Below are 13,713 nucleotides of genomic sequence, written 5' to 3'. Positions count from 1 at the left end.
GTTATAATGGGAAATCACTTTTGCACAGCCAGGATAACAGATAAAAGTAGTCCTAAGAGGATAGATAGCTAATGAGTACCCAACACTGTAGTTAGGTAAAACTGGCTTTACTGATTTCTAGTGAGGTGTAATGTCTGCATTTCTTTTCTTTAGACTTCTGTTATTGATTTTCTAATTATCACATCCTTGAGTTAATTAATGCACGGGTTTTTCTCCTATGCATGTGTGTACATGTGTGTGTACTCACACACACATTCAAATTATCACATCCTTTAGGTAATGCACAGCTTTTTGTCCTACACACACACACACACACACACACACACGATAATAACCCTTACGTTACACTAGTTAGAAATATATTGGAGTTATTCACATTACAGCGTGCCATACATCTGGCTGAATGAAATATATGTATAAAGTAAGTGTATGGATATGTGTGTGTGCGTAAGACAATGACCTACTGTATATATGCACACAAACACACACCACAGAACTGGATATATAATACTTTTTATACATATACCTTTGTGGTGTATGTTTGGTGTGTGTGCTCTGTTTGTTTGTAATTCTAGTAGTTTTTTCGCCAGAAAGCAAATTAAGTTGTTGGGAGGCTGGTGCAGTTTCTTTGTCAATGGCAAACGATACTTCAACTACAGAATAGCTGACGCCGTCTGGATCTGCTGCTCAGCTCAGAGCGGGGAATTGTGGAAGCCACACGCCGTACTGCAGCGCCCTCTGCAGGCTATCACTGGCCCACTCACCTGTGCTTCGGGGATCCCGACTCGGAAAGAAAAACCATGCTAGGCTCGGCTAATTGCAATTTAACGATGGGTTTCAACTCGATCGCCTATAGATATTTGATCTTTTATTGTTCCCAGAATTATTCAGGAAAAAAAAAAGAAAACAACTGGAACTGACATTTACCATACCAGATGGAATGAAATAATACGGTCTTCAATCCCCCCCCCCCCCAAAAAAAAAGCCCCTTTCTGTGCCGGTCGAACAACATATTTATTGACCGAGACCCTGTCTCTTCTTCGGCTTTATAAGACGTAGGAATACTTGATTTGGTTTTACACTTGAAATCATAAAGCTGATTTGTACTATTACTGTTTGACATATGGGAATTTAAATCCACAATATGCCTGAAATTGTGTGTGCAAATCCAGTTATATTCTGGATTTGTGTGTGTAGTTTAATTACTTAACAAGCCAATCAGTGCTGATAATTGCCACTTAACATGCAATTATTGACTAATTGGCATTAATTAGAATTTACATGCACAACTTGCCTGGTGCATTCTGTAAACTAGTGCGCATAAGTTCTAATGTGTGCTGCCAAAAAGGGGCATGGCCATCGGTGTGGAATGGCCAGACTGTGGGCATTCCATAAATCTATGACCAGGGTTATAGAATACACCTTCTCCACGCCTTAGATGTAAATGGATGCACCTAGAGGTAGGCACAGACCTGGTCACTAGGAATATTCTATAAACCAGCTAGGCTTATTCTATAAACCACAGTTTACAGAATACGCCTAGACAGAAATATTTTCAGAGCCGATTTTTCAGGCACCATATATAGAATCTAGTCCTAAGTGCTATTCTATAAACAGCGTAACAAGAGAAAGTAGCACTCAGATGTTTCCCATTTTGTATTTAGTTATAAAACTGCTTACAAAACATAAGAATAGCCATACTGGGCCAGACCAATGGTCCATCTAGCCCAGTATCCTGCTTCCAACAGTGGTCAATCCAAGTCACAAGTATCTGGCAGAAACCCAAATAGTAGCAACAATCCATGTTTATTTTGTTTGATTTCTATTGATAACCTTTAAGAGTGGACTAACACGGCTACCACACCTTTCCACTACAAGGAAAAGAGATTTTAGCTATACGGGACCTTTACTATGGAATACACTACCATCTAATGTTAGTGGCATGAGTAGCTACCTTGGTTTTCGTAAGGTGTTGAAAACTTGGATTTTTGAAACTTGTTTCTGTTAGGTAATGGAATTTGTTGTTAATTTTAACATTGTATTTAATTTTATTGTTATTGTGTGATGTTGTTATTATTTTTTGTAGTTGAAGCATTTTATTGTACGCTGCTTGAACACAATTGTATTAAGCCGTATACCAATGTGGTAATGTGGTCAAGGGTGTGGCTTGGATTGGGCACAAACTCAGTCAGACACACAGGGTTTGCAAGAAAAAGGGAACTAGTTTATTATTTGACACACCATGTGCCCCCTTTTACTTCACAGTCTTTCTTCCAGCCCAAGTCCAGTCTCTAATTAGGACTAGCTCCCAGCATAGCCCAACACATGATCTATTCACATCAAATCAAGTACTTTCTGAACGTAACTCAAGGTGTCTCTTACCTTGCCAGTCTTCCCACACAACTCTGATATCTATGGAGCCTGAGCCACACCACTTACCTGATTGTCTCCTCAGGTACTACAGCTCAGCTTGCAGTGAAGTCCTCTCCTCTCTGGACCTCCCTTCGGGAAACCTCTGTATCCAGGATCTCCCTGATCTCTCGCGGCACCTTATGCCTGGAATAGACTTCCTGGACCTATATGTCTAGCTCCATCTCTACCTGTTTTCAAATCTATGCTGAAAACCCACCTTTTCACTGCTGCTTTTTAGCTCCCATTACTTCCCTCACCTGTAACTGTCTTGTCTGTCTGTATTATTTAGATTGTAAGCTCTTTTGAGCAGGGACTGTCTCTTTGTATCAGGTGTTCAGCACTGCGTGCATCTGGTAGCGCTACACAAATGCTAATAATAATAATAATAATAATAATCTGAGCCCCGCCCCTCTGACTCAGCATCAGCCTCAGCCTTGACAGACTAGCACCAATTGCTGCAAGGTGCCTGAACAGTATCATTGGTGAGGGAGGGCTCTCCCGTATACCATCTACTCCCTCGCAATCAAATGAATAAATCCAATCCAATCCAACCCCACCAACAGGTGCAGATTATAACTAACACATTTTCTCTACTGAAGTTACCATACAAAATTTAGAAAAATAAATAAATAAATATTTTCATGTCATCTCAGTAATAGCAATATAAATCTCTCCACTACCAGGTGTCATGACTCTTGGAGCTTGGTAACTAGAAGCCCGAATATCATGGTGCATAACCCTGGCACAGCAATCACCTGAAGTCTCTATTATTTTATGAAGTCTCTTTTATTGAATAAATCACAGATAATTTACTCACAGATAGATGTTCAGGATACAGAGACTTCTTAATCTGGAGGCTGTGGGAGGTGGAGATCTGAAGAGAGGTAGTTGTATTGCAGGGGGAGGGGAAGGTAGTTGAACAGGTAGAAATAGTCCAAAGCTGGGTGACTGCAATGTGCGATATCTCATTTGGAAGAAGATATTTACAGGGTAAAAAATCCAGGTTCGTTACAGGAATTTTCAGCAGGACAGAGCTGTCTGGAGCGAGATGGTGTTGGCTCCATGTCCCTGGCTATAATGGAGGAAGAAGCCCCACATGGCTGAAAGGACAAAGAAGTGGTGGGGCTTCACACAGGGAGGAGCAGATAGAGACCAATGGGGACAGAGCCTGCTATCGGATAGCAAGGGGTAGTCCTAGAGATAGGAGGGAAAGGTCATACCTGGCTGACCTCTGAGGACAGATAGTAAGACTGAGCAGGAAGACAAAAGAGCCAAGCTTGGCAGAGAGAGAGGGAGAGAGAGAAGGTCTGAGCAGCCTCACAACCAGTGATAGCAGTTCTTACACAGCCAAACAAGTCTGGTTGCACTGCCTGTGAACTACATTACCCACAGTGCATTGCTCATGTATTTTTCCAGTGGGGAAACTGCAGCAATGATAGTCCTTGGGACTGAGAATAACAGTAAAGGCATTACACACATTTTAGGATCACGTTATAAACTAGTGCGAGGCTGTCGGAGGACAGAACACCAGGCACATTGTGAAGTAACACAAAACCCGAAAAACTCCTAACTCAAAATACATGTAGCAAACCTACCGAAGAACAGTAGCATCAATTTCCAGGATTCAAACAACTAGAACCCTACTTACAGACAGGCAGCACTATAAATATTACACAGCACCCTAGAACACCAATACACCTACTGCTGGTAAAACCGAACAAGTGGGATTGCTATAGAGTTCTACACAGAAACTACATGCAAACAAAATACCACACCTTGGTCACACATAAAACACAGACAAACCCACACCAAATACAGAACAAGGGGTCACAAATTAGAAATAGAAATATAAAGATAAAAATTGAACCTGGAACTCTTAGAAGTCAAACTAGGCATGTACCACAAAATTGGAGAAATAAAAACAGAAATACATTTTGTACTGAACAAAATACAAAGACATCCACCAAATAAATTCAAAATAAAACACTTTTTTCTACCTTTGGTATCAGGGTACTTTATTTTTCCAAGCATGTTGGACTCAGTTTCTTCTTGTCTACCTTCCTGCCTCTCTTCTGCTCTCTTTCCATTTGTCCTTTCTCCACTTTCATCTTATCTTCTTCTGTTCACTCACTACATCTGTCTCTGGCATATTTGCTCTCTCAGATATAAATGTCAGGGAGGTAGCCCTTCCAGCCAGAGGTCTGACTAATGTCAACTAAGAAGAAACTAGACAGATGGTTGTGCAGACCTGGGCTGTCACATAGTTATGAGTTAGAAACATGATAGAAGACAAAGAGAAATCTTTAAAATGTCAGCATATGTGAATAATATGACTGTACTGGTGAAGTATGCAGAAATTGGTGCACCTTGAGCATTGCAGATGATAACATTTAAGCTCTTCTGCATAGGGACCTGCATATATATGAAACATGATATATTAGAAAAACTTGTATAGAAATATATAACATTTTTGTATAACCTTTTGTTCATCCTTACGCCATATTTCTTAACTTGTTGCAAGGTTGCTAAAAGCAGAAATTAGAAAGTGCTGTCAGAGAAAACCAGGATGTTCCTTCTGAACCATGGGATAAGGCCCAGCAGCGAGGTGTATGTGACACAGGAACAGTGTAGAGGTTGGAAGAGGTAGTCAGGAGTTCTGGGTGGAAAGTGAATAGGTGATAGGCTGAAAATGGGAGATAAGCATAATTAGAGGGATGGGATAGACAGACAAGAAACTTATAAAAAGGGGGAAACACCCTTAGTTTGAGAGGAGTCTAGTGGATGGTTGGTGAATCGAGTGTCTCCTAGCTCCTATTATTATTTTCCTTTATTATTTTCGTCAGCCTTCTCTTACCTTTTCTAATTCCACTATATCTTTTTTGAGATGTGGTGACTAGAACTGCAAACAGCATTCTAGGTGTGGTCATACCATGGAGCTATACAAAGGCATTATAACATTCTCAGTTTTGTTTTCCATTCCTTTCCTAATAATTCCTAACATTCTATATGCTTTCTTAGCCGCCACTGCACAAGGAGCAGAGGGTTTCAATGTATCATCAACTATGATACCTAGATCCTTTTCCTGGATGGTGACGCGCTTTAAAAATGGCTGCCGAGACTTCCAGAGGTGGCCTCGCGAGACTTCTGTTGAAGTCTTGGAGGCCGCCCTCGTAAGTCTCGGCGGCCATTTTGAAGCGCGAACTGGCAGTGCCAGCGGGGGAGAGTCAGCAATGGCTGCGGGCAGGCAAGTCTGCCTGCCCCGAAGAATTCAAAGAGTCAGATCGGTGACGTGAGGGACCGGATCCGGAGGGAGGGAGGAGAATTCGCCGAACAACTCAGGAGGGGGTGGCAGGGGAGAGAAGGGAGTCACTGGGTATGGGTGCATGCAGGGCAGGGGAGAGGAGGGTCACTGCTGGACATGGATGGATGGAGGGCAGGGGAAAGGAGGGTCACTGGGTATGGGTGCATGCAGGGCAGGGGAGAGGAGGGTCACTGCTGGACATGGGTGGATGGAGGGCAGGGGAAAGGAGGGTCGCTGGGTATGGGTGCATGCAGGGCAGCAGGGGAGAGGAGGGTCACTGCTGGACATGGGTGGATGGAGGGCAGGGGAGAGGAGGGGAGAGAGAAGAAATGCTGGACATGGATGGAGGGGAGGGAAGAGTGAGCAAGGAGATGAGATGAGGGAAAAGGAAGAGAAAAACTGCACATGGATGAAGAATATAGGCAGAAGCTGAGGACCAGAAATGAAGAAAAAAGGAGGAAAGGAAAGAAATAAATGGAAAGGAAGCCCTGGAAACGGAGTTAAGAGGACAGATAGCAGCAGAATCGGATACTGGGCCAGCATGATCAGAAAAACAGTCACCAGACAACAAAGGTAGAAAAAAAATCATTTTATTTTCATTATAGTGTTTGGAATATGTTCACTTTGAGAATCAGGTGCTCAACATTAAAAGTTTATATTTATTTAGTTATTTATGGCATTTTATCGCACATTAAACATGAATTAGATTGGAACCTGGGATCATTAATTTTTTTTCCTGGAGTAATGCATTGCCACCCCCCCCCCCCCAGGCTCTCTCCCTGGCTACAGCCAGCTCTGCAATTTGGGGGGGCGCAGAGGGGGATGGGGGGGTGCAGAGGGGGACCGGGGAGACAGCCTGTTGTTAAACATTTACCAGCACACCACTGGTGCCCACACAGATTTCAAAGTTTATTTATTCTGCCTTTATGAAGAGATTCACCCAAGGATGCCTGAGCATGTCCCGTGGTACTCCATTTTTTGCTGCATTCGGAGCAAGTTAGCGCCTAATGCAGCTTAGTAAAAGAACCCCTAATGTTAATTGTATGTTTTTTACATTTTCATTTTTAGGGCCCTGTTTACTAAGCAGCGTTATAGGCGTGTTAACATTTTTAAAGCGTGTTAACCATGTACGTGCCTACAATATCCCTATAGGCGCCTACATGGTTAGCGCGCACGCTAAAAACACTAATGCACCTTAGTAAACAGGGCCGTTAATGACAACACACAATTACAATATATGACACTTACAATTGGATTTTTTAATCTGATACTGAAAAGGTTCTTTTCATATGTCTGCTTAGGTGGCAGACTTCCAACCACAGAGAATGTTGATATTTAACCTGATTCAATCAAGAGTTTCCTATAGTCACAGAGAGTAGATGAGTAACTCTTTAAAAAAGCATTGTAGAGCATTCTGAAAATCTACAATGCTTTGAATGAAAACTTCTCAAATTCAAATTGCAGTTCATGAGCAATGTCTTTTAGTTTTGCTAGCATATACCTAAGTGGAGTGGAGGAGTGGCCTAGTGGTTAGGGTGGTGGACTTTGGTCCTGATGAACTGAGTTTGATTCCCAGCACAGGCAGCTCCTTGTGACTCTGGGCAAGTCACTTAACCCTCCATTGCCCACCACATTGAGCCTGCCATGATTGGGAAAGTGCAGGTTACAAATGTAACAAAAAATAAAGTGCACAATGTTTTGATGCTTCACTAACTTGCATAATCTGACACATTTCTTACACCACAATTTTATCTAGGTCAAGTCATTGTGCAGCTGAGAAATGCCTTAGCACCTGAGTCAGCACGCTTCAGGGTTTCAGCTGGGACGACAACACATCGAAGTGAAATGCTGGAAAGGGATCAGGTGCCTTGTGACCGTGACCATCACTATCACGTAGCTGCCAATTTACCCAATTCCAGTAGAGATATTTTAGCCCAAACCTAGATTTCCGACAGCTCTGTCTGATGCATTATGGAACTAACAGTTCAGATTGCATTGGGGGGAAATCGGGGGGGGGCTCAAGTCTCAAACTGTGTTGAGGATAAAAATTGAAAACCAGGACTGGCTTAATATGCCCCTAGAGGAACTGGATATTTTGACAGCTAACAGTTCAGCATTACCATATGGCTCCAGATAAAGGAGGACAGACTGAGCCAGTTTGGGTTTTATTTCCATAGGGTAACCCTAAGCATTGCCCTTCTGCCAGGCAGCAGATGGCTATCCTCAGAGCAGCTGAACACTTCTAGTCCTGACGCAGGAGCCAGTCAAACTCACCCCTAAATCCTGGGCTTCTCTGAGCAGTGATCTTCCTTCTTCATTAGCTGTTTTGCAGGCCACAGTCCCAAGACTCACATTAATTTTATCATGCAACTGTGTCCTTGATTGCTTTTTTTTTGGCTCATTAGACTATTTCAACAATTTGGAAAATCTGGCGCATAAACAGCATGGGGTTAAATGTATTAGCCAACTTCAGGCACAGTATATCTTCATTCCTTTCTAATTTGCACTTTGACTGGATTCATTTAAATGGTCTAATTAGCCCTAAACAATAGTGGAGCATGTGCTGAGGATCTCTGGAGGGAGGGATTTTGGGCATCTCTGCCCCTCCCACCTCTTTACATCCCACACCTGCTTTCCTTAGCAATTGACTTTTAGCCACCCTCCAATCTGTCTACAAAAGGTTGCTTTCATTTCACATCCAGTTCTGCAAATAGAACATATTTCAAGTTTTAGAGGATTCATTAATTCTGCATTTGATTTCTAAAACAAACAACTTACTGACATGCTGATTTTGTAAAAATCCAACTTTCCATATTTTAAAATGGCTTTTATGTCTTATCAACAGTCAACAGCTATATAACTCAGCTTTCTGTGTAAATCTACATATGGAGTTATCACCTTTCACATGCCCAGATGATCAAAAGTAAATGCAGGCACTAGAAGCCATTAGAGCCGGACTAGCACCCACGTTTGCCTGCATCCCAGGATCAGAGCAGGCAAGCACATGAAACTAGGAGCTCTCCGAATCTGAACACTAATTGCAAATGCATGGAAAGGAGGGTCTCCCGCATTCCTCCCTAATGATCAGTGAGCAGCATTCTAAACAAGGGTGCTGCTCCTGCAGCAAACCCTACGCAAACTTGGAGCTGGCGTTAGGGTTTGCCGAGCAAGGGAAGAATGGGAGAGTGGACCCCAAATCGCCCAGACCCCCAATACATGTAGGGGCCTGGAGGTTCAGTGGACTCTCAGATCCTTCACCCCCAAAACATACAACCCCCCCCCCCCCTCGCCAAACATAAAGCCTGCAGCTCCGGTCGCCATTTTGAGCTGGTGCCCGCAGAGGAGGGAATGCTAGTCCCTCCTCCTCCAACTTAAAGGAGTTACGGGAGGGGAGGGGGACCCCCCACACACTGCTAGACCACCAGGACTAGCCTTTGGGGGGAGTCAGGTCACATCGGGCCCCCCCTGTTGCAGGTCCCAGTGGACCACCAGGGCATTCGGTGTGTGAGGGTGTATATGCTTGGGGGGGGTGAGGGGCCTGGGGGGGGTCCATGGACATCCAGACCTTTTGCTTGGCAGAGGATGGGGGTTATGTGTTGGGGGATGAGGAGTCTAGGGGTCCACTGGACCTCCAGGCCCTTGTGTTTGGCAGGATGGGTTGGCATGAAGATGCACCGGCCTACCAGGGCTTTAGGTTTGACAGGCCCAGGAGAAAATCCTGGACCTCTTAAGATTCTTCTGCGGAAGCATTGTGCCTTGAGTGCATGCCCAGGCACAATCCTCCTGCAGAAGTTCCCCTATGATCAACGCTAATAACGCACATAAATATGCATGTTATTAGAGTTGATTATTGGGGAGCTCATTACCCGTGCTGTTCCGGCGGTATTTTTTCCCATGCTGTTCAGAACAGCACAGTGAACAGATCATCGGCACCACAGTGTTTATAAAGCATGTTCAGAAACATGTTTTATGGGAGGCGGGGCTAGTGTGGGCAGACATATACGGTCTGTGCTGGGGCTGGTGGTTGGGAGGCGGGACTAGTGCTGGGCAGACTTATACGGTCTGTGCCGGGGCTGGTGGTTGGGAGGCGGGGATAGTGCTGGGCAGACTTATAAGGTCTGTGCCAGAACCGGTGGTGGGTGGCAGGGATAGTGCTGGGCAGACTTATACGGTCTGTGCCAGAACTGGTGGTTGGGAGGCGGGGTTGGTGGTTGGGAGGCGGGGATAGGGCTGGCCAGACTTATACGGTCTGTGCACTGAAGAGGACAGTACAAATAAAAAAGTAGCACATATGAATTTATCTTCTTGGGCAGACTGGATGGACCGTGCAGGTCTTTTTCTGCTGTCATCTACTATGTATGTAACTATGTATGTTGATAAACAATAGTCTTATGGGCCAATGCTCAAAACGCCGGCGCTAGCAGCAATTAGTGCCAGCATTAGTGAGCACAGCTTAGAGAGCTCTAGCGCAGGAGACAATGTGCACACCAAAGATTAAGATTGGGGCAAATAGCATGCAAATGTAGTCAAACAGATGTTAATAAGGTCATTTCCTGCTTCCTCCCAACAGCATACAAAACAAACCCACCCTTACTGCTAAAAACGTAACGCCAGCTCGGAGAATGCATTGGGGTGTATGAAGCTGCTGGTGTTTATTTAATTTGAAAGCCCGTGAAAACTTCTAAGCGCCGGTAGTGAGAGATGAATGTATGAGAGTCAGAGCAAACCTGAAAGTGAAAGCACACATTAGCTCCTGTTGTCTGTGCTTAAATATAAGCTTTTCAGATGAAAAAAAAAAACATTTGAAAAGCTTATATTTAAAGGCGCAGAAGAACAGTGCCGATGTGTGCTTTGCTTCTGGGTTTGCTTGGCACATGTATATAAGAAATGTGCTTATCATAAAACTCTTGTGAGCATACACGAGGCATATTCCTCCCCCTTGCTTTCAGTCAAACAGTGCACATATCATTTGTATCTTTATAGGGTTGAGCATTGGGGAGCTATTTTTCAATGCTGCTCCTGCAATATTGATCAGGTGCTGTTCCAGATAGCACTGAGTTCTGAGCATCGACCCCCCCCCCCACCCCCCTTTGTGTTTCCTTCCATGCATATGGTTAGCTTATGCATGATAAGGTTAAAACCACATCAGAAACCTCAAAGTAAACAAAGCTGATACCTCTGTGGGTGAGCATCTTTCAAAACCTGGACGCTTCATCAATGACCTTAGGGTCAGAATACTAAGAGGCAATTTTAAAACAATTCAGGAATGTTAAGACTTTTGAAGTTAAAATGATGACATATTTTGACACCCACCAAACAGGATTTAACAGGGATCTGTAATCACATTACAAACCATTAAATTATACTGCTTTGTTGCCTTCTCATTTCCCTCATTGCTCCCTGTTTCTCCCTGTCACACCTTCCCCCTCCCCAGACTGTCATTGGAATGCTATTTATATATTTTCATTTTGTCATTTTTTTGCTTATAACTTACCTGAAGAAGAAGGTGACTTTGAAATCTTGTCAAAAAGTGTATTTAGATTTTTTTGCTCACACCTTTTTTTACTAGTAGCTCAAGGTGAGTTACATTCAGGTACACTGAATATTTCTCTGTCCCAGGAGGGCTCACAATCTAAGTTTCCACCTCTGGATTGCAAGACTGGTGCTCTAACCACTAGGCCACTCCTCCACTTACATTGTTAGTCTACTAAAAAAAAAGATATCATCTTGTTTTCCTTTCTTTTGTTTTATTTAATTTCAATTTATTACCTTTAAGATTAACTTAGTCATAGTTTACACTCCACATGCTTCTATGCACTTATTCATAGAAAGTGGTGTAGAACAGGTAAAAGCGAATTGATTTTTCGCTCTTTCAAAAAATACAAAGATCAGGGGACACAATGAAATTACATGGAAATACTTCTAAAACAAATAGGAACAAATATTTTTTCACTCAAAGGATAGTTAAGCTGTGGAACTCACTGCCGGAGGATGTGGTGCCACGATTTGGGTTTCTGCCAGGTATTTGTGACCTGGATTGGCCACTGTTAAAAGTAAAATACTGGGCTAGATGGCAGTGGCTCAGGCCCACCCAACAGTAGCACACATTTAGTGGTAGCTGGGGGGATCCCAAGCTCCGCCAGCTGAAGACTTCCCCCTGATGGTAACGAAAACGCTACTCTCCACAATAACGGCACCTGCGCATGCTCAGTTTTCAGTGCATGCCTGCTGCAGACTGCCAAGATGGAAAGAAGCATTTTCTCACCAGCTGAGATATTTTTTGGGTGGTGGTTGAGGGAAGGGGAAGAGAACACTTGGTGCCCACCCACTTCTTGCCTAGGGCCCACCCAAAATCTGTTGTCGAGAACACTTGGTGCCCACCCACTTCTTGCCTAGGGCCCACCCAAAATCTGTTGTCTGGCTACGCCCCTGCTAGACGGACCATTGGTCTGACCCAGTATGGCTATTCTTATGTTCATATACTAACACAAGATTCTTTTAGGCTATTGGGTCAAGTGAAGGTGTAGTCTAATGGTTATGACAGCAGGTAACGCTTCACTTACCTGTTGGCTTCCCTTAGTTGGTATCTGTGCTCTAAACTGATGTTATGCCAAGATCTAAAATGCAACCTAAAATACTACACTAGACTCTAAGGGCTCCTTTTACTAAGCAGCGGAAAGCCCAACATGAGCTTACTGCTCGCTATTTAGGAAGTACCGCCGGGCTAGCGCAGCAGCCTGGTGGTACTTCCCACTCTACCACGCTGTCATTTCCAGTGCTATGCAAATTTGGTAAGGGCTCCCCCTCAAAATGGCTGCCCGGCAAGTGCTTTACTTGCCACCTGGCCATTTCCTGAAGGAAAGTGAGACTGGCCCTTTTATCAGCTGTGGTAAAAGGGGACCAGACGCCAATGCAGGCCCCCCTTTTGCCACAGCTTGGTAAAAGGGGGCCTAAAACTCTATGTATATAAAACCCTAATAGAGACTTAAAATGCTACACTATTGTCTAAACTTTATTTTGCTAAATAAGTAGAGTAATTTAGCCAAAAAAAAAATGAAATTACCTATTCAACCCCAAGTTTACTTTTCCCAAGTTTGAATGCAATTTCCAGCAGGTAAGCTGTACCAGTGAAGCTGTCATCCCTTCAACAGGTTCTCTCTCAACACCTCTTCAGGACTTTTTTAAATAGGGGGGTTAGTCTGCCCTTTCAGTCACTGTTGTTTAATTGAAAGGTATTTGAACAATATATCAGTTTCTTCCTTCTTTCCTAACAGGAAGACCCTTACAAAATGTTCTCCATAAGATTACTTTCTCTAGCAAATAATTTCAAACAGATAAACACAAATGTGACCCTACCTTGCTTTCTAGTTTGTGAGAGATTTGTATTTTTTTTTCAGTGACTAAGCTGTACTCTAAGCCAGTGTAACACTAAACCGAGGCATCCCTCAACTGGTATCTATGCTCTAAACTGATGTGATGCCAAGCTCTAAAATGCAACCTAAAATACTGAACTAGACTCGAAAACACTATTTATATAAAACCCTAACAGAGACTTAAAATGTTACACTAGTGTCTAAACTGACTTTGCTAAATAAGTAGAGTAATTTAACAAAAAAATAAAATAAAATTACCTGTTCAACTTCAAGTTTACCTTTCCCCCCAAGTCTGAATGCAGTTTCCAGCAGGTAAGCTATACCAGTGAAGTTTTCATCCCCTCAGCAGGTCCTCTCTCAGCAGCACCTCTTCAGGACTAGGAGCAGCTGAGTTCTGGTTAACTTCATGTAGCTGTGCTTCTAACCTGATGTCAGCTAATACCTCCTTGATGATTCACACTGCACTTAGTCTGCCCTTTCAACTTTTCTCTTTAATCAGTCACTGTTGTATAATTGAAAGGTAACTGAAAAATATATCGGTTTCTTTTTTTTTCCTTCCTAACAGGAAGACTTGTAAAATGTTCTCTGTAAGGTTACTTTCTCAAGCAAATATTTTCAAACAGATAA

General features: G+C 43.2%; 1 protein-coding gene across 1 annotated transcript in view; it reads right to left on the bottom strand.

Annotated features, from left to right (window-relative positions):
- ENC1 (ectodermal-neural cortex 1) overlaps positions 1-13,388 on the bottom strand; it is a 54,784-nt gene extending 41,396 nt beyond the window's left edge. The window contains exon 1 of the mRNA XM_030193282.1: positions 13,345-13,388. The gene's annotated coding sequence lies outside the window, so the exon portion shown is untranslated. The remainder of the gene's footprint in view (positions 1-13,344) is intronic.
- Positions 13,389-13,713: the final 325 nt, after the last annotated feature.

The sequence above is a fragment of the Microcaecilia unicolor genome, chromosome 2 (assembly GCF_901765095.1).
Source record: "Microcaecilia unicolor chromosome 2, aMicUni1.1, whole genome shotgun sequence".
In the NCBI taxonomy this organism is placed as follows: Eukaryota; Metazoa; Chordata; class Amphibia; order Gymnophiona; family Siphonopidae; genus Microcaecilia; species Microcaecilia unicolor.
The sequence above is the reverse complement of the archived record's forward strand: the minus strand, read 5'-3'. Positions and strand labels throughout refer to the sequence as shown.